A 21,290-nucleotide genomic window follows, 5' to 3' on the forward strand; every position below is an offset into this window, starting at 1 on the left:
TACAAAAAACTGTATGGTGTTAATAAAATCTTAACTGGCAAAGAGAAGTTTCTATGGTGAATGTTTCCATGCCCCACAAAGGAATGGGGCAAATAAAAAGATCAAGACTTATACCTTGGGTTAACGCAGCAGAAAATAAATTGTTAACAACTTTCAATGCCTTTGAAATACCATCACACAATCATATTGATTCAAAATGCTTCCTTGAAGCATGAATTTTAAAACTCTTGCATTTTTCCTGCCAGCTGAGTTCTATTCTCAATAGCCATCAAATTTTTGTTCCCTTCTCCTGGTCACCTCCAGAAACTCTAGCGGTTGGCAGATTTGCTCCACTGCAATGAAGCCTAGTAACTCATGGATATTCCACTGTCGTATCTGAATCCCACTTCAGTATTTTGCAGGGGGGCCTGAGTCTGGGGGAGGCTGAACCGTGTGTTTTTCTCTACATGACCTTTGGCCTGCTCTCACAGATAAGGAGATCTGACTTTCTGGCTGGCCTACCAGAAGCTCAGGAAATGAACTTCCTAGTATTTACTGTGTCATTTTCTAAATCACAGTTTCAGACAGAATATGATATAGTATACATTCTTGGTGGGGAAAAATTTGTGGTATGGCCTAAAAGATAAAAGCATATTCCCTCATTCTTGGTAGATGCAGAAAAACAAACCACATTGTGTGCTTAACAAGGAAAAAAAACACAGTTATGCACCTAGTTTCATATCAAAAATATAGTGGGTTGGCCAAAAAGTTAATTCAGGTTTTTCCATACTATCTAACAGAAAAACCCAAAAGAACTGTTTGGCCAACCCGTTATAACTTTGTTGACCTTATTATTGCCTTTTCAATGCCAAGGTCAGATCTATTTGTAAATGCCAGCTTTGAGTAATGCAAAATGTAGGTAAAATCACTACCATGAAAGCTACTGTTCATGGAAAACAGAGGGAAGGTTGTCCATTTTGTGTGATGCCTAAGATTTTTTTGTTTCATATTGATTTATACAGTGGCCGGGAAGATCAAGGAGGGTCTGCGGTAGACCTCAGTTCAAACTGCCTCTGCTATTAATGTCCGTGCAAACTTGGAGAAGTCAGCTAACCTCTCTGTGCCTTCATTTCCTTCTGTGTAAGATAGAGAATACAAAATGTAGCCCTGGGTCAAATATACCTCAATAAGAAAAACACTCATCACAGACTATTGTAACAAGATGCTATATATCATAACACCCAGAGCTAGTAATCATGCAATGAACCCTAGCTTCCTTTCTCATTTTCATCCTTCTAGACTCTTGGACTATTGTAACTTATACAACAACCGTTACTTACATTCCCTACTACCTCTTTCAAATACAAAGATTGTATTTATTGATAGAGGGGAAAGATACACAAAGCCTAAATCACTGTGCCATAAAGTATTTTTATAGGGCAGTCCAACAAAATGGGACCAAGGTTTTTTTTGCCATTCATAGTTAATTCTAGCCTGACTATTGCAAAACTCAACTATTTTGACTTTTTACAATGTCTGGCAACCGAGAAAACCTTTAGCTCAGATTACTTTTCCTCTCCATGCTGTAGTTGAACTATTCAGTCTGAGAGGCCTGTGACAAGCTAGAGTTAATAAGTTTTCCACGGTGTCAAAAGTAATAATATTAACGTGCCATTGTGAGTTAAATTAATTTTGGTTTGTGCACTGGCCTGCATATAAATGTGAATGACATTTCCAAATATGGTCAGGCAGAAGTTGAGAAAGAGCAAAGTGGTCAAGTGGAATGAGATGCGCTCGCTAGAGCAGGGCTGCCTCTGCAGGCCTGGGGGTGGGGGTGGGCGGGCGCAGGCAGAGAGATAGAGGATATTACTCTGCAAGCATGGTGCAGTGAGGGAAGAGTTGTTTTAGTTCATTTTTCCCTTTACAAAAAATCCAGAAGAGAGATTGTGTCTTCACAGAAACTAGAGATGTTTGACATTCTGGCTCCATTTGGTAACGAGAGGGCATCTTCCTGCTAATCTCTGATTTCAAGTGTCTCCAACCCACAGGTTTTTTTTTCCTCTCAGCCTACAAGAGGCAGCTGATTGGTAATAGCTTTTAAGTGGATGACCATCAAGTGGTATTTTAAAGTCCTAACGGTTGTGTTCATTCCAGAGACTTCAGATTCCCACACACATACCCTGCCACTGGCATAAATAAATATGCTGTCTGCAGACAGTTAAAAAACACATTTTGAATCTTGGAAGAAAAGATCTTAGGATGACCAATGTGGCTGGTGTAATATCTTGCCTTTTACCTATTTGAGCTCTAATGTGCTAACAGCTACAACCAGAAATTAAATTATGAGGAAAATGAAGATTTCCCTGTTACATAGTTACTATAGATAAGAACCATTTACTAGTTTATATTATGTAATTATATGATTATTATCTTATTAAATTATGTAATTATATAATAGTTTATATTATGTAATTATATAATAGTTTTATATAATATATTGTATAATATATAGTAGTTTCAATATAAAATTAATAGTTTAAGGAGGAACTATATAATAGTTTCTGGAGAAAGAAATGGCAACCCACTCCAGAATTCTTGCCTGGGAAATCTCATGGGCAGAGCAGTGTGGTGAGCTACAGTCCATGGGATAGCAAAGAGTTGGACACAACTTAGTGACTAAACAACAAACACAACAGTTTAAGAAAGCTGTGTGCCTCCTCTTACTATAAACTTAACAATTCAGTCTAGCAACTAGATAATAGCAACCCATAATAATAAGCCTCTGCAATGGCACCCTACTCCAATACTCTTGCCTGGAAAATCTCATGGATGGAGGAGTCTGGTAGGCTGCAGTCCATGGAGTCGCACAGAGTCGGACACGACTGAAGCAACTTAGCAGCAGCAGCAGCAGCAGCAGCATATCCTTTATGTATCTCTTAACACATTTCTGTTTCCTGTCTGTGCAGGAATACTGTTGATATACCACCCAATTATTAATTTGTATTACATAAAAGTCTCTTTATTTCAATAAAATTAAGAACACTGTATTCCAGGCTATATATATTGTTTAATATCCACAGCTGTCCTACACGGTATTGGAAATATTATCCTCCTTTCCTAAAGGAAAAGTAAAGGGACTCCCTCTCCCACAAAGTCATATGAACATTAAGTTACAGTCTGTATTTCAACTCAGGTCAGTCTAAGCCTATACTCCTTGTGACACATAACCATAAAGATCTTTGCCCTGTTTTCCAGAAAGCAATCCACTGTATGTATTAAAGGCCTCTTATATAAGCAACTTTGTTCTGTATCTTCTACATTTAACAATCTCAAGTGAAAACACATCAGCAAAGGAAATAGCTCCTTGGAAGAAGGTCTTCATGAATCTGATTCTTCAGTTCAACAAACATTTCTATTACAAATCATTCTATCCTGGGCCCTGGTGATAAAGATGAATTAGATATCACTACTCAAGTAGTTCATAGGCAGTGAGGAAAGTATAATGCTGTCTGGATGTGGGGAGTTCAGAGGGATAATCAGAATGTGAATTTGAGGTGGGTTATAAAGGATGATTAGGAATTCAACAGGTCAAGAATAAGGATTTGCAACTGGGGAAGAAGGGTGAGCATTTGAGACATTTCAAAGAGAAACAACATCTGGCTATGATCTAGTACATGTAAGAGGAAAATGATGAAGGCAGGGGCTAAGTCAGAAAAATAAATAAGGGTAATATTTTAGTGCCTTGAATGTGGAAGCTATCGTTTTATTCTGATAGCTCGGAGCCAGGAGGGTATTAAAGCTGCCAGTGGCCATTTTAGCTCTATGGTTTAGGAAGCTAATCATTTGGCAGTATGACTGTGAATTGAAGGCTCTTGCTTCCATTTAGGAGGCAGAGTCCACAAAACTACATGGCAGTGAAAATGAGAACTTAAATTTGGAAAAGTTTTGAAGAAATGATTTATAGTATTTTGTTTTCAATTAGACAGATGGGTGAGTGTGTGGAGGCCATTGAAAGTGATTCCAGTTCTAGCTTGATTAACTGAGAAGTGAGCAAACAGGGCAATAAATGAAATTATAGAAAGATGCACTACCAAAGAAGACAGACAGATGGGTAACAAACACTTGAAAGATGCTCAACATCAATCATTATTCAGTTCAGTTCAGTCACTCAGTCGTGTCCGACTCTCTGCGACCCCATGAACTGCAGCACGCCAGGCCTCCCTGTCCATCACCAACTCCTGGAGTTTACCCAAACCCATGTCCATAGAGTCAGTGATGCCATCCAACCATCTCATCCTCTGTCGTCCCCTCTCCTCCTGCCCCCAATCCTTCCCAGCATTAGGGTCTTTTCCAATGAGTCAACTCTTCGCATGAGGTGGCCAAAGTATTGGAGTTTCAGCTTCAACATCAGTCCTTCCAATGAACACCCAGGACTGATCTCCTTTAGGATAGACTGGTTGGATCTCCTTGCAGTCCAAGGGACTCTCAAGAGTCTTCTTCAACACCACAGTTCAAAAGCATCAATTCTGTGGCGCTCAGCTTTCTTCACTGTCCAACTCTCACATCCATACATGACCACTGGAAAAACCATAGCCTTGACTAGATGGACTTTTGTTGGCAAAGTAATGTCTCTGCTTTTAAATATGCTATCTAGGTTGGCCATAACCTTCCTTCCAAGGAGTAAGCGTCTTTTTATTTCATGGCTGCAATCACCATCAGCAGTGATTTTGGACCCCCCAAAAATAAAGTCTGACACTGTTTCCACTGTTTCCCCATTTGCCATGAAGTGATGGGACCAGATGCCATGATCTTAGTTTTCTGAATGTTGAGCTTTAAGCCAACTTTTTCACTCTCCTCTTTCACTTTCATCAAGAGGCTCTTTAGTTCTTCTTCACTTTCTGCCATAAGGGTGGTGTCATCTGCATATCTGAGGTTATTGATATTTCTCGCGGCAATCTTGATTTCAGCTTGTGTTTCTTCCAGCCCAGCGTTTCTCATGATGTACTCTGCATATAAGTTAAATAAGCAGGGTGACAATATACAGCCTTAACGTACTCCTTTTCCTATTTGGAACCAGTCTGTTGTTCCATGTCCAGTTCTAACTGATGCTTCCTGACCTGCATACTGGTTTCTCAAGAGACAGGTCAGATGGTCTGGTATTCCCATCGAGAAATGCAAATCAAAACCACAATGAGATATCATCTCACGTCAGTCAGAATGGCTGCTATCAACAAGTCTACAAACAATAAATGCTGGAGAGGGTGTGGAGAAAAGGGAACCCTCTTACACTGTTGGTGGGAATGCAAACTAGTACAGCCACTATGGAGAACAGTGTGGAGATTCCTTAAAAAACTGGGAATAGAACTGCCATATGACCCAGCAATCCCACTGCTGGGCATACACACCAAGGAAACCAGAATTGAAAGAGACACGTGTACCCCCATTGTTCATTGCAACACTGTTTACAATAGTCAGGACATGGAAGCAACCTAGATGTCCATAAGCAGACGAATGGATAAGAAAGCTGCAGAACATATACACAATGGAATATTACTCCGCTACTAAAAAATTAACACGTTTGAGTCAGTTCTAATGAGGTGGATGAAACTGGAGCCTACTATAAAGAGTGAAGTAAGTCAGAAAGAGAAACAGCAATATAGTATATTAATGTGTATATATGGAATTTAGAAAGACAGTAATGACTATTCTATTTGTAAGGCAGCAAGAGAGACACAGATGTAAAGAACAGACTTTTGGACTATGTGGGAGAAGGTGAGGGTGGGATGATTTGAGAGAATAGCATTGAAAATGCATATTACCATATGTGAAATAGATGACCAGTGCAAGTTCAATTCATGAAGTAGGGCACTCAAAGCCGGTGCTCTGGGACAACCCAGAGGGATGGGCTGGGGAGAGGGGATTCACGATGGGGGGACACATGTACACCCATGACTGATTCATGTCAATGTATGGCAAAAACTATCTCCCATTAAAATAAATTAATTTTTTTAAAAAGAAAAATGCACTAATTTTAAGGACTAACATTAAGTTCTATGTTTGGACATGCTGATTAAAATAGAATTCATTTCCATTTAAGATCATTTTAACACACTCCTTTTCCCTCACCACAAACTTGTTTAATTTAAATGTTTTATATACTATATTTTATGTTCTCCTAAATAGTACCATACCTACCAGCCTGCATTGCTTCAATTTTCCTGATTCCATCATCTCCTTAAGAACCCAGTACTTTTCTAAACTGCTTATAAATAAAGCCAAAAGTCAGGTCCTTTCTTCAGAAAAGAAATCTCTGACGGAAAAAAACAATGTCCTGAAGAAAAGAAAGTGAAGAACATGGCCTTCATCTTTGCCATTAAGCTAGCATATTTCCTGGCTTCCTCTGGAACTTCCTGATTTCCATTTCCACTCCTCCCAGTTAGCGGCCAAGTATAATAAACCACTTCAAGCCCCACTCCTTCCTGGGCTGATCCAAGCTCAAGGCCACTGCAGGGTGAAGTGGGGGACAAAACCCAAACCATGTTTTACCCCAGGGTAGGATTCAGTGGATTTTACCTGAGAGACCCACGGTGTGAGAAGACCCCGAGCCTCCCTGCAGAAGGAGGACTGTAAGCAGGGCCCAAGTGCAGCCAGAAAGGCATTCCTGCAGACATCTTACCAGCCCCCACAGCTGGCTGTCCGTGTCTAAGAACAAGCTGTAAAAGGACTGACTAGAGTAAGAAGTCTATGCAGGACTTCACTGGTGGCCCAGTGGTTAAGACTTGGCCTTCCCACTGCCAGGGACAAAGATTTGATCCCTGGTTGGGGCACTAAGATTGCACATGCCAAGTGGTGTGGCCAAATAATAATAATAAATCTATATAAACATTCACGTGACATTATCCTTCCAGTAATTAATACAACAAAAATATGAGTGTCTGTTTTGTGCCAGGCACTGCACCTGACACCAGCTGAATAAGGAACACACAATGATGGATACAATAGTATTTTGTAAAAACTGATTTGTAATTTGTTTGGGATAGAAACGTTACTAAGAATAAAATAACGAGCATGCAATGTGCACTTAAACCATGTTTTAGGCATCATTCTAAGCCCTTTGATGTATCTCATCTCATTTGATCCTCAGAGCTACCAGTTGAGATCAGGACTATCATTATCCCCTTTTATTCAGTAGGAAACTACAGCTTAGGGAGCTGAAACAACCTGCCCAAAGTCACCCAGCTAGGCAGTGGCAAACCAGGGCTTCTAATCTAGGTCTACGTGACCTGAGACCCCAGCTCTACACCTTGACTACCTATAGCCTAACAGAGCCATCCCTCTACCATAACTGGTACCATCCCTGTACCATACCAGCTCAATGCCTTGACTACCTGCTCCAGCCACAGAGCCATCCTTGTCCCGTATCTGTTGACCTCTGACCACGTGAGTCCAGAGAATATAGCCCTTGTCATGTGTTTAGAGATAGTGGCTTACTTTTGTATTTTTCTAATTCCTTGCTTAAAATAATCCCTTTCTTGCATTTATTTATCTTCCCTTTTGCAGAAAGCTTATCATTTTACCTATTTTTTCCTTATTTGACCTCAGTGAATCCCTATGAGAAGAGAAGAATAGATTTGATTATTATCCCTTCTGATTCAAGGTGATGTTATCCATCTCCTTTCAGTCGATATATTTAACTCAGACAACCTCAGGACTGGACAGGAGAAGCGAGGAGTTTGTTTCAACATGTTTCTGCTCCTCTGAGAAACCCTTTCATTTCAACAGTCTGCAGATATCCATGGAAGACCTTGAGACAGTCATTCAGGAATTGTAGCCCGCTGATTCTTGCACACTCAGGAAGACATGAAAGCAATTACAAATTGCTTAACAGATGATGCATACTATTAGAGTTGAAGAATCTGGCTGTGAACACTTCCACCAGGGACATGCTGCCATGTGAATTTTTTTTCCCAGTTCAGCACATCGTGCTAACAGTATCTTACTGGATTAGTCTTAGATATGATTGAATAATGACCCTATATAAAAAGAATATTAAAATTTCACAATATTTGCTACAGAGAAGAAAGAGCAGGGGCTTCAGTGCTTGACAAACCTGTGTTCTGGGTTCAAAGGAGCATCTTACCTTAACAAAGTTCCTCCACAGGGCTGAGCCCCAGTCTGTCCAATTATAAAATGGAGATAATAATAACCTGTATTTCAGGGCTATAGTATATGGAATAAATTATATGAAGTATCCAGCTTCCAAATTAAAGAAGCTGATCTATGAATGGCAGTCTGATATCGATCGATGACTAACATTAATTGAGCACTTCCTGTGTGCCAGCTTCTGTTTTATACACATCGCATATATGAACTCTTTCATCCTCACAACCATTCTTTGATTTAGTTTATTATCAGGATGAGATGGTTGAATGGCATCACTGACTCAATGGACATGAGTCTGAGCAAACTCCAGGAGATAGTGAAGGACAGGGAAGCCTGGCGTGCTGTGGTTCATGGGGTCGCAAAGAGGCGGACACGACTTAGTGACTGAACAACAATTCTACTGATAAGGATACAAAGTCACCCAAAGGTTAAAACTGTTTCCAGATTACACAGGCAGTACATGACATGATATGTCAAGATTTGAACTTGACAGTCTCACTGCAGTGTTAATCATGGCACTGTCTCTAAAAATCAGTTTTGAGAACCTCACACATTTTAGGAATAAAAAGTTAACCTCTGATCCATTTTCCTTTCTGATAAACCTTATTTGTAAGCACAGGAAACTCTTACTCAATGACACCAGGAAAAATTGTCTCTGGTTACCTCTGTAAGCAGTTCAGCTTTACCCTCACATGAAAATGGATATCTTAATTTATGCTAGACACAACTTCTTTCAGAAAGATTTCCCACCTTACCCCGTACCATTGTAACCAACAAGGGACATCACTGACTCATTTTGCTGCCTTTAATTCACTCTGGATAAATTTGAAAGTAATCTTTTATACTATTACATATTTTCTTTACATTTTTGTCTTTTTTCCCATGAGCTTAAACCTGTAAGCCTCTTCTATCTTATCTCAAAAAAGTAGTCATATGATCTATGATTCATTATATTCAACCAAATCTTTTCAAATATTCAAGGACTCTTGAGTGCCTATAGGATTTTTGCAGATAGCACAATTTTATACATATTTTTCTAGCTTCAAATTCGAAATGATTTCCCTTAGATTTCACATATTCTTTCTCCTAGTTGAAAGATTTGGGGGGATAATCTGAAGTTTGTATGGTGATTTTTCTTACGTAATTTTTTTCATTTATTTGCCAAGAATATGCATTTCAAAGCAATGGAAATAAGGGTTACCTCAGGTTCTGTCTCTGTCCCTTTGCAGAATTTATTGAACAATCATGGTTACTACTTTTCTGAAACAGATTTCCATGGAAATCTGCAAGCTACTTTAGGGTACAGTGTTGGCAAACTTACTTTTATGATATTTTCAAATGTGAAAAAATCCTCTTAAAAATTTTTTGTATTGACCTCTAGTAGCAGGATATTGCATGGTAAAACCACACATGAAAATCATATATAAAAACTCATCCTAATAAAATGATAAAAATAATCATCTGGTGAAATTGACCAAAATTTATCAGTCTGTTTTTTCAGTCACATTTTCTAGAAACTAAGTTTTCTTCATTAAAAATATGATGTGCAAAAGTTGAAAACCAGAATGCTATTATAAATAAAAGAAGGAAAGTGCCGTAGTTTAAAATGCCCTGAGTTACAATCGCATAACACATGTTCTTAAATTCTTTTAGTTGTCATTTCTCATAAAAATCTATGATTTCCTTTACATAAAAAAGAACCCTGACATCTCAGCAGGGTCACTGCAGCTGTCAGTCTGAATCCATGCAAAATGAAGCAAATAAGATATACCTATGCGCTTCTTTGTCTGAAGAGGATAGGTTCCATTCAAATTCATATCATACTCATTTGCAGATAAACTGTATTTTTGTACTGTGTAATGTAGTGATATCCACATTTCCATGCAAAGGACCATTGAATTCCCTAAATGATGCTCTGATTTTAACAATGAACACCAGTGAACTTTCCCCTAGGCAAACCAGATGGAAACAAAATTGCTTCTGCAAAATGAACAATTTGTGAAATCTTGGCAAATTGAATTCCAAATATGCTTAGAGATAATCTTGACTTCCTTTGTAAGTCTAGCACAACATGCAATGCATTGAAGGCCTACATGAGAAATACACTAATTAGCTGCATAACCTTTAAGGAGAGACGAATGAGAACAGATCACCATTGGAGAGAGAAAACCCAAAAACTCTAAAAAAGAAGTAATATGCAGATAAGACAGTTTCAACAAGAAACTAAGATTAATGTAGATGCTGTTAGAGGTGTTCACTTATCACCTTTGAGATTGGTGATCTGTTGTGTGAAGGGGATAACTCAAGCTAAGCAAATTTCTTAACATTGCTTCAAGTCAATTACACAGCCAAGATGAAAATCTAAATTCAAATATCTAATCCATATGCCTATAATTTGCTACTCCATATAGTCTCATCTTTATTTTTTTCCATTACCCACAATCTGATTATATTACTATTTCCACAGTGACGCTGAAACTGCCAAGCAGATGCAAGATGCTTGTGGTACAGAAGATGAATTGAACTTTTTCCTTCATTTCAAGGGATCCTTACAGTTCTCCTGGCCTTCCATCTATGGAGGGTGATAATGTCCCTGGAAATGGCCATAGTCATAATTGGGATTTATACATATTCAGAAATTCAAATATTCCACCTTAGCTATTATGTCATCAAGTAATGAGGACCCATCACATCTTTACAAGAGTCAGCTGCTCAATGTTTAATAATAAAGAAGTAGAAACTTTCAAACGGTTATTCTGCTGATATTAAACTAGCAAGAAAAGATATTAATATACTTCAAGTATAGGTTTAATATTTCAAAGGTCTTTTCTTTCATTTTATTCTTACCAGTTCTTACTAGAAAACGTAGTTGCACTATTATCTATGAATCTGGTTAGAGTTTCTCTCCAACCAGACTAGCCATATTCCCAATGTCACTCACATATCATTTTTAAAACCTATTCCCAAACAGTACTGTTTTCTCTTTGACTCTTTTATGTTTTTTTTTCCTGTCCAGTTATTCACTAATGATATTTATACATTGTTATTGGCATGTATACTCTCTCAGAAAGCTTGATTCTCAAGATTCTAATTCCATATTCCCTTTGCCTTTAATAAGAAACTCAAATGATATCTTAAACCTAAAGAAACTTTTTATCAGCTATGTGCTAGACAGTTCTATTTTTTTTTAATTTATTTTAATTGGAGGCTAATTACTTTACAATATTGTATTGGTTTTGCCATACATTGACATGAATCAGCCATGGGTGTACATGTGTTCCCCATCCTGAACCCCCCTTCCACCTCCCTCCCCATCTCATCCTTCAGGGTCATCCCAGTGCACCAGCCCCGACAACCCTGTCTCATGCATCGAACCTGGACTGGAGATCTGTTTCACATATGACAATATACATGTTTCAATGCCATTCTCTCAGATCATCCCACCTTCGCCATTTCCCACAGAGTCCAAAAGACTGTTCTATACATCTGTGTCTCTTTTTCTGTCTCGCATATAGGGTTATAATTACCATCTTTCTAAATTCCATATATATGCATTAATATACTGTATTGGTGTTTTTCTTTTGGCTTATTTCACTCTGTATAATAGGCTTCAGTTTCAGCCACCTCATTAGAACTGATTCAAATGTATTCTTTTTAATGGCTGAGTAATATTTCATTGTGTATATGTACTATAGCTTTCTTACCCATTCATCTGCTGATGGACATCTAGGTTGCTTCCATGTCTTGCTGCGATGAACAATGGGGTACACGTGTCTCTTTCAATTCTGGTTTCCTTGGTGTGTATGCCCAGCAGTGGGATTGCTGGGTCATATGGCAGTTCTATTCCCAGTTTTTTAAGAAATCTCCACACTGTTCTCCATAGTGGCTGTACTAGTTTGCATTTCCACCAACAGTGTAAGAGGGTTCCCTTTTCTCCACACCCTCTCCAGCATTTATTGTTTGTAGATTTTTGGATAGCAACCATTCTGACCTGCGTGAGATGGTACCTCATTGTGGTTTTGATTTGCATTTCTCTGATAATGAGTGATGTTGAGCATCTTTTCATGTGTTTGTTAGCCATCTGTATGTCTTCTTTCGAGAACAAGACAGTTCTATTTTTTTTAATGTCACTCATACACTTAGCATAGCTTTCCATTTTTTCCCCATCAGTGTGTTGGCCAACTAATTTCAAATTGTTCTTGCAATAGAACAATAGCTAAAAAAAATGTCATTTTTCTCTATCCTGTCCCTTTCCCACAGTAAAACACAATTGCTCTTGACCTCTAACTTTATATCAGCTTTTTGCCATATGGCAGACCCTTTGTTAGTCCAAACTGATGAAAATACAAGCCTTGCTTAATGGAAGAGGCAAAAAGAGAATAGACATCTTTAGGAATATCAATATTACAAGTGCTATACTGAGAGTTTGGAAAGGTGCCATTGAAATGCAAATAGGGAAGAAGAGCCAGTTTCTCTTGAGCATGGCCAGGGAATGACTCAGTAGAGATGAGAGCTGGGAACTGAGGAGTCCAGTAGTAAAACAAAGGGAAGGAGGTTATACCAGGCAAAGGAAGCAGGATGTTCAAAGACTTGAAAGCACAATAGAACATGGTGCAATTAAGAATATACAATAGTTCTGGTTCTATTTTCTGCAACCCAAAATGACTTTGCTTTCAGGTAGTAACATTTCTGCTGTGTAAGTGTTCTATCTCCCGCAATAAATCTTTATATAATACTTTTCTCATTTTCCTCTGTATATCCATGGCCTTCATCCTCTAGTGTCATCTTCATAGGCTTCCCTTTGTATGGTCAAAAATCTGTTCAAATGGGACCACCCTTTCCAAGAGTCTCTCAAAAAGTCTGTTTTGTTTAACCTAACTCCTCTCTTCTTTGCTGTCTTAATTCTTCTTGCTCATATGGATCATAAGAGCCAGGAACAGTCACAAAAGTCAGTCTTTTTTCCCCCTGCTATACATTCACACTCACACATCTAACCTACAGTCCATCCCTTTCCGACAATCCATTCCCCCAACCCCCATGACATTCTTCACCTATTGGTGGGTATCAAGAAGCCTCAAGCCAGTCCCTTCAGGAACATTCACTTCCCTCTTTATTGTAAAGTACTTGTACTCTATTGTAAGATTTCATTCTGCCTCTAGATTTTGGCAATCTGCCATCTTCTGGAATTTTTACCTTAATTCTTCCCCTTTCTGACTAGCTTATCTAAATTTCTGGTGCATGTTCAAATCCATTTTTAAAGAACCATAAATAATATGTAGCTCTGGTGCTAATTTCCTCATTTAATCAATAATAATTTTCTCATCTCCCCCAGAAGTACCCAACTGCCACCTTCTTGAGGGGCCACCTACCCCAAACACTTCACTTTCCTTTCTTGCTTAACTTCTCATGTTGCCTTGTGATTTGTTGACACACATATCAAGGACACTTCTGACTGTTCCAGCAATAGCCAGGATGCATTTCTATTCTGGGTTAAAAGTGGCTGCAAAGTGGAGTGCTCATATTCCTCTCGACAGCTTTCTCTTTCCCCCGTTCTGCTTCCCTATCCTAATGCTAAATCTCTCTCCTGCTGTTAATGTAGCTTCAACATTTCATAGTATTTTTTTTCAATGAAATCGCCATATGACCTATATCCTGTTTCAATCCTGAAGAGAACTAACAGTCTTTGGTTTTCATTTGCTTGGGGGAAATTACTGCAGTGCCTCATGCTTTTCTGTCTGATACAGTCTAAAAAATATATCCATTTTCTCTGTCATTTGAGGTTCACATCAAACTCTTTATTTCTGTGGGTTTGAATTATGGCAAATACCTCTCCTGGGTTCTTCCTAGTTGAACAAATAATTAGGGTCCTAGCACCGAGGCCCTCGCTAGGCAACATCTCATCCCTTATGAGGTGAGTCCACACACACACACAATCCATACACACGCCTCAAAATCCACCCACCTCTTTCCTCACCAGTCCCAAGTTATTTGATTTTCCTTATCTTTCCTCTCCTTCCATCCTCTTGCTAATGGAAGATGAAATAAACAAACTGGCCTTTTTCCCCCTTTACTCTTTTCCAAGTTTCTTTTCTCCCTTTTTATTCCTTTCTCTGTTTTTTCCACACTGCTTTGTCTCAATTTATTGATAAATCTCAATTTATCAGCTTTTTTTTTCTTGTCTTTTCTCTTTTCTCAAGGCTCCTATTTGTTATGGACAGACTCCTTGGCAAACTGAAGCCAGAAGTGGAAAACTGAGTTTGGACCTCTGACCACCCTAATCTTGCTTTTGATTGTTTGTTTCATAAGGTTTTTATTTTGTATTGGGGCATAGCTGATTAACAACGTTGTGATGTTTCAGAACAGCGAAGGGACTCAGCCATACCTAAACATGTACCCATTCTCCCCCTAACTCCCCTTCTCTCCAGTCTGCCACATAACATTGAGCAGAGTTCCCTATGCTACACAGTGGTCCTTGTTAGTTATCCATCTTAAATATATCAGTGTGTACATGTGCACCCCAAACTCCCTGACTATCCCTTCCTAACCTTGCTTTTAAATGGCTTTTCTCCCCTTGCCAGCTTCTGTGTAACTAGCCTAGCTTCTACCTTGCTCTTTCTGTCACCTTCTTTCTGGTCTTCTCCTCCATGATTGTGAACTCCCCTTGGCTCACAGGTGATTCTCATTCACGTAATCCTCACAGAAAGAAAAAAAAGATATGAGTCATCTAGTTTAATGGTGCAGGAAGAACCTGCTTGGAGCACTGCACCCCCGCCACTCCCTGAGGTGGTTGATGGCAGAACTCAGATCTGAAGACCTTTTACTCTCTCTTTCACCCAGCCCTCCCTGAGAAGGAAAACCTTATTGGCTGGGAAAACTGATCTTACTTATTGGGGGATATTAATCTTCAAATAAAGTCTTCCTTCCTTAGTCCTATCACTAGACTCTGGAAAACTTCAACCTTCTCCTCTTTGCTGCCAGAGCATTTGTGCTACCTGTTCAGTGCAGCTAACACATGACATTGTTATTCTGTTTAAATTTGTCTCTCCACTACATCCTGAACTTCTTTAAAGTCATCGTATCCCTCTAGGTATCTATGGAGCCTAGACTAGACTCTGGGCAAGTCTTGGTGGAACTCAATCATTGCTTAGTAAGAAACGAATGAGACTGAATATAAAGTTAATCCAAATTAAACAGTATCCTCACAAAATAAATATTAAAAGAGTAACATAGTCTCATTCACCTAAACAATTTTACTGTCCATTTGCACTAGGTCAGATTCAGTCTTTTTAGCCTGGGTACATCCACAGCAACATTTCATACTGTCACCATCTGGACCATTAGATAAATGTAAATACCAATTTGGCAGATACCTCAGGGGTAGAAGAGGAGTTATGGGAATTAAATGAATTTGAAAGATACCACCACACAAAGAATATATTTAAAACCACCCTTATGTTATTAAAATTAAAAACCTGACATTGACCTGTCCTATAAATGAATAACATCTTTGTATTTTTACAAATGGAGAACATGCAGAGTCTAGATTCATTTTGAGAGAGTGTTGGGACTGCCATTTGTCTGTCACCTCTAAATAGATTCCCAACCTCAGATAAAAACCTTCTATTCAGAGAATCTATCACCAATTTAACACACAGAAAAATCTTAAGATTAATATAAATAGAATATGTCCTTTTAAAATGTCACAGCATTGAGGCAATTCAGGTACCTTTTTAAAACTCATTCAAAAGTACAATATTTCCAACAAGCATGTGAACTTAGCCTCATTTGCAAAGGTCATTAAAGTGAACACCTCTCCTTACACTTAAAATGATGGATGCTGCTATAAAAGCCATCAAATAAATATTCATTTTAATCAAGCTTTTTATTTACCCAATGGAGATGACCTCTGTTCTAGTATCTATAATGCTTTTCAAAAAGGAAAGATATTACTGTAGTTTTCTATATTAAGTCCTTAATTTATGTCTACTCTATTCAGTGGGTGCTTTTAAAATTATCAGAATTATCAAGCTGCTCAGAACAAAGGTGCTTTCTGATTGTCAGCTCCATATTCTAAAAGAGCAGGCTAATTTCTCTGAATCTCACAGCTGGAACTTTCTAACACTAACTGGCAGTTCCACCTACTGATCAAGGCAATTGACTAAAATAAATTACACATAAAGCTGAGATTCCTAATAGTAATAAGGTCCCTTCATGAGTTAATCACATCAGCAAAAACACTCATCTGTTGGCTGCAACTCTATGGGATCTTGAATGTATAGTATAAAAACTGTACTTTCAGAAACGTTTTCATTTTCAGTGTTATGAAAGAACTAACAGAGCCATGTCTACAGCACTAGGAACATAAAAGGACTTCCAAATATATTCATTAGTGGACTCCTTGGTTAAACTAGAAGCTCTGTTGCCATACTGAGTACTAGTGTCCAAGCTGTTTACAAAATAAGATGGGTAAGGCTCTCCTTTCAATGCAATCAACCAACAGTTATTTCTAAGTCTCTATTATGTGCCTTATTAGGTAATACCCCTGTTCTTCTGGAGTGTAGGGTGAGGGAAACTCACATACATGAATAGGAAAAAATATCATCTCTAGGCACCATACTACTGGCTGATGGCTATAAAGCAATTACTAGCAGAAATCCTTGTGTGCTATGGAGATACCGAATTAAAGATATGGAACTTGGACTAAGGGCTACATACTTAGGGGTAATTTGATTAGTCATAAGGGACTAAAGCCATTGTAGATGAATTCCCTAACTAAGCAAAAATCTGCTGATGGGAAAGAAGATAGCTCATAAAGACAGTCCTAGCTGTGGTGACTCCTCCACTCACACACAGTGTTGTACCATCCTCATAATGAAGAACTGATTTCACTGGCCAAGAGTGTTGATGGCTAACAGCTCATAGCAACTGAGTTCCTCCTTCTCAGCATCTCCATCACAGCTGAGGAGACCCCTGGTCCAAGATGTAGGGAAAGGCCACATCCAAAGACTGGTAGATTTAGGAGCATAAAATCTCATCCCTCTTCAGAATTCAGATCAACTCTGAAGAGTTATCATAGCTCTAGAACTTCCCATAGGCTCAGCTGAGGCCTCTGATATGACTGAACCACAGCCCAACTTCACCCAAGCCATTCTGCTTTCTACACTCTCTCACAGGTGTTGATTCAAAGGACACATCCCAGTCGACCTCCCACATGCAAATCTGAGTTTGCTTCCCTGGAGAACCCAGCCTGTGGGTACTGAGGACACTGACTATAGCTGCCTGCAGGGAATCTGCGCTTATTCCATCAACAGGCATATATGGCTCTATGCCGTCCGCTGTCATTTGTGGGTCACATACTCTGGTGGGGAAAACCTCAGCCAAATAGACCTTCTGGTGATATGTGCCAGGATAGGAAAGAAGCAGGGCAAGGGGGAGGTGGTGCGAGTGTTGAGGAGTGGGTGGGACTTCTTCAATAGCATGGCCATATAAAAGCTCTTTAAAGAGGTGCTATGTTAAGCAGAAAGCTGGATAAACTAACAGAGCAAGCCATGAGAGTATCTAGGGGAAGAAGACTGCAGGCAGAAGGAAGACCACAGCAGAGGCTCTGAGGTCCATGTGTGCCTATCAGGTTTGGAGGAGAGAAGGTAAACTTGGGAAAACAGTGGTAGGAGATGGAGGGGTCAGATCATATAAAGCCTCTTAGTATAAGAAATCCAGATTATTTTAAGTGAAATGGGAATACATGGAAGGGCTTTGAGAAGGCTCATCTCATGAGCAGGTTCCAATTTAAAATCATCAGTCCACCTTTTTATGTGAAGAAGAGTCAAGAAAAGAGCAAGAGTTGAAACAGAGTCATTGTCAGGAGGCTATTACAGAAGCCTAGATCCAGAATTATGATGATTTAGACTCAAGGTTACCAATAGTCATGGTTTTCCTGGGACCAAGGTTTCCCAGGATACAGAACTTATGAGGCTAAAACTGGTCAAGTCTTGAGGAAACCAGGATGGGTGGTCACCCTTCTTAGATTAGAATGATGACCCTATAAATGGTAAGTATGGGTCAAATTCAAAATATATTCTGAAAGTTATGTAGGTAGTGAAGTTGAAGAAAAATATTTGGATAGTTGGGGCCAAGTATAGAGCTTCTGGAAAGACAGGAAGATGGGTTTGGGCCTTTCAAAGATAAGCTTGTCATTAGCATGTGATTGACATTGGACTTTGGAGAGATTATGGCAATCTTTAGTCAGACTGTTTCAAAAGAGATGACAGAAGTATTTAAGGCATGATCTCACATAGAGGAGATGGCGGTGGTGAAATGGAGGTAGAGGGGATAGAGGTGGTATTGGAGACCATGGTGTGGGATGATGGTAGTGGTGGTAGCAAATACAGTAGAGATGCAAGTCATCCTGGAAGTGAAAGTGGTGAGGATAGGGGTTATGCAGATGACTGGTAGAAAAAAGTGAAAGACAAAATATACTTGAAGATATATTTACCAAAATCAAGCAATGTCAGGCTGAGTGACTAGCAGACAACACAAGGGAAGGTGGTCAATGGAAACAGATTAGTTGGTGACCCTGACAGAAAGGGATATTAGGAAGGAAAACAGCTGAGGGGAATGTTTGCTGACGAACATCCATTTAGTAAGATGACCTTAAAGTGAAAAGAGAATAGCCTAGTGGGTGGTCAGTTAGCAGTATTAATTTATATTATTCCAGATGGCAGTCTGACAGTAAAGAAAACTCGGGATTGAGTCCAAAGCCTTTGTTCCATGCTGACACATGAAGTAATCTTATGTAAACTGAGTTTAAAATATTTAGCATTGAAAAGCAACTTTAATTGTTTAACATAAAATGCTTGCTTAATTTGACATTTGAGCAAACGAAATCTTACCTGTTGAAGTTCCTAAGTTAATGAATTAAATGTATATCTGTAAAAGGTGCTAAAATAAGTACTTTTCCTTAATTCTCTTTCTCTCAAAACATCCATTTTGAAATGTTATCTTTCAGTCACTCATTCTTCCCCCATCCCATAGCTGTAAAATTACAGGTAACTTCACATAGTTCTTCTACTTGAGGTATACTTTTTAAAACTGCAACTGCTTTCTTCTGAAACTGTGTAAAATCTTAAAGATTCCATATATGTCTTAAGACTGAAGAATAAAAATATAGTAGAAGTTAGGACGACTCTCTGTTTATAACGACTGAGATGCCTGCAAACTGCAGAATTAGATTTGGGGCCATGAAGAGAGGTATCATTTGAGAGAGAACAGTCATGTCAAAATGCCTCGTTAGAATGATTAGAGTAACCCAGTTCTCCAACAGAGTCCACCAGGGAGGCTATTGTGGTGAACAGACAGAATTCTGCAAAAAACAACCATCCTAACAAGCATTTCTGAACAATTTTGTTCATTTACATTTCTCTTGTCTCCTAAGGTTCAGAAAAATTTGTCCATCTTTTGTATTAATTTCTGTGCTACTGAGGCTCATTCTGTACTTTCAGAGGCTATGAAAAGTAATTTATTCTACTAGATTCTCCTGATGTGTAAATTAATTCTTAGGAGTGAGTAGGCACTTCAGGTGAATTTAGCACATTATATGTAACTCTCTATTATCTACACTAATGGAAGGGAGGTATTAACTAGAAAATTCAAAACAGGAAAATGATCTCAAATTTCCATGTATTTCCTTTCTGAAAATTTGTGGAAAGTGATAATTTAGGGAATGATGTTGTCTTCAAAGAATTTAGTTATGTGGGAAAATTAAGACATGCACAGGTAAGAACAAAATAAAATCCTCAGTAACATAAGAGATACATAGGTAAGACACTGTGTAAACTCAAGGAATGAAAGAACCATGGCTCTACACACACATAGTGATATTTTCAAAACCATTATGTCTGCACCATTTCTCTGTTTTTCTCTCTCCTTTTCTCTTTCACACACACACACACACACACACACACACACACACACTGAAAATATTACTTCTCACCTGAAGATAAATCATAGAACAGGTTGATACCCTTTCCTTCTTGAAAGATGGATTTAATGAGTACCCCAAAACAGGAATTTCATTTTCTTAAATTGTTGGATTACATCTAGGCTATTATTTCCACAGTGGAGATTCTGGCTACTTTAGCTAATTTAACATATGTCAAGTCATATAGAAGGCCAAAAGCAGTCATATTAGGAATACAACAGGAGAAGACCTGAGGATACGGCCTTCTATACCTCATTCCCATGCAAAGGTCTGACACAACAATTACATTACCTTCTTTGGAATTACTGGAGGGGGGTGGCGGTGGTTAGGGGGGTGGGGAAAGATACAAAGAATTAAACATGGATTTGCCATCAGTTCAGTTCAGTTGCTCAGTCATGTCTGATTCTTTGTGACCCCATGCACTGCAGCACGCCAGGCCTCCCTGTCCATCACCAACTCCCAGAGTTTACCCAAACTCATATCCTTCGAGTCAGTGATACCATCCAACCATCTCATCCTCTGCCATCCTCTTCTCCTCCTGCCTTTGATCTTTCCCAACATCAGGGTCTTTTCCAGTGAGTCAGTTCTTTGCATCAGGTGGTCAAAGTATTGGAGTTTCAGCTTCAGCATCAGTCCTCCCAATGAATATTCAGGGTTGATTTCCCTTAGGATTGACTGGTTTGATCTCCTTGCTGTCCAAGGAACTCTCAACAGTATTCTCCAACAGTTCAGAAGCATCAATCCTTTGGTGCTCAGCTTTCTTTATAGTCCAACTCTCACATCCATACATGACTACTGGAAAAACCATAGCTTTCACTAGAAAGACCTTTGTCAACAAAGTAATGTCTCTGCTTTTTAATAAACTGTCTAGGTTGGTCATAGCTTTTCTTCCAAAGAGCGAGCATCTTTTAATTTCTTGGCTGCAGTCACCATCCACAGTGATTTTGGAGCCCAGAAAAATGGCCTGTCACTGTTTCCATTGTTTCCCCATCTATTTGCCAAGAAGTGATGGGGCCAGATGCCATGATCTTAGTTTTTTGAATGTTGAGTTTTAAGCCAACCTTTTCACTCTCCTCTTTCACTTTCATCAAGAGGCCCTTTACATATACTTAATTCCATACATCTGGAACAGTCTAGTGCCTCCAGCATCTGAGAATACACCCTTGCCCCT

The 21,290-nt window shown here is 38.9% G+C and overlaps 1 protein-coding gene across 3 annotated transcripts in view; it reads left to right on the plus strand.

Annotated features, from left to right (window-relative positions):
- The window catches only part of SYT1 (synaptotagmin 1), a 607,838-nt gene that overhangs the window by 484,412 nt on the left and 102,136 nt on the right, over positions 1-21,290 (plus strand). The gene's annotated exons all lie outside the window — the stretch shown is intronic.

The sequence above is a fragment of the Giraffa tippelskirchi genome, chromosome 4 (assembly GCF_054371585.1).
Source record: "Giraffa tippelskirchi isolate mGirTip1 chromosome 4, T2T-mGirTip1v1.2.pri, whole genome shotgun sequence".
In the NCBI taxonomy this organism is placed as follows: domain Eukaryota; kingdom Metazoa; phylum Chordata; class Mammalia; order Artiodactyla; family Giraffidae; genus Giraffa; species Giraffa tippelskirchi.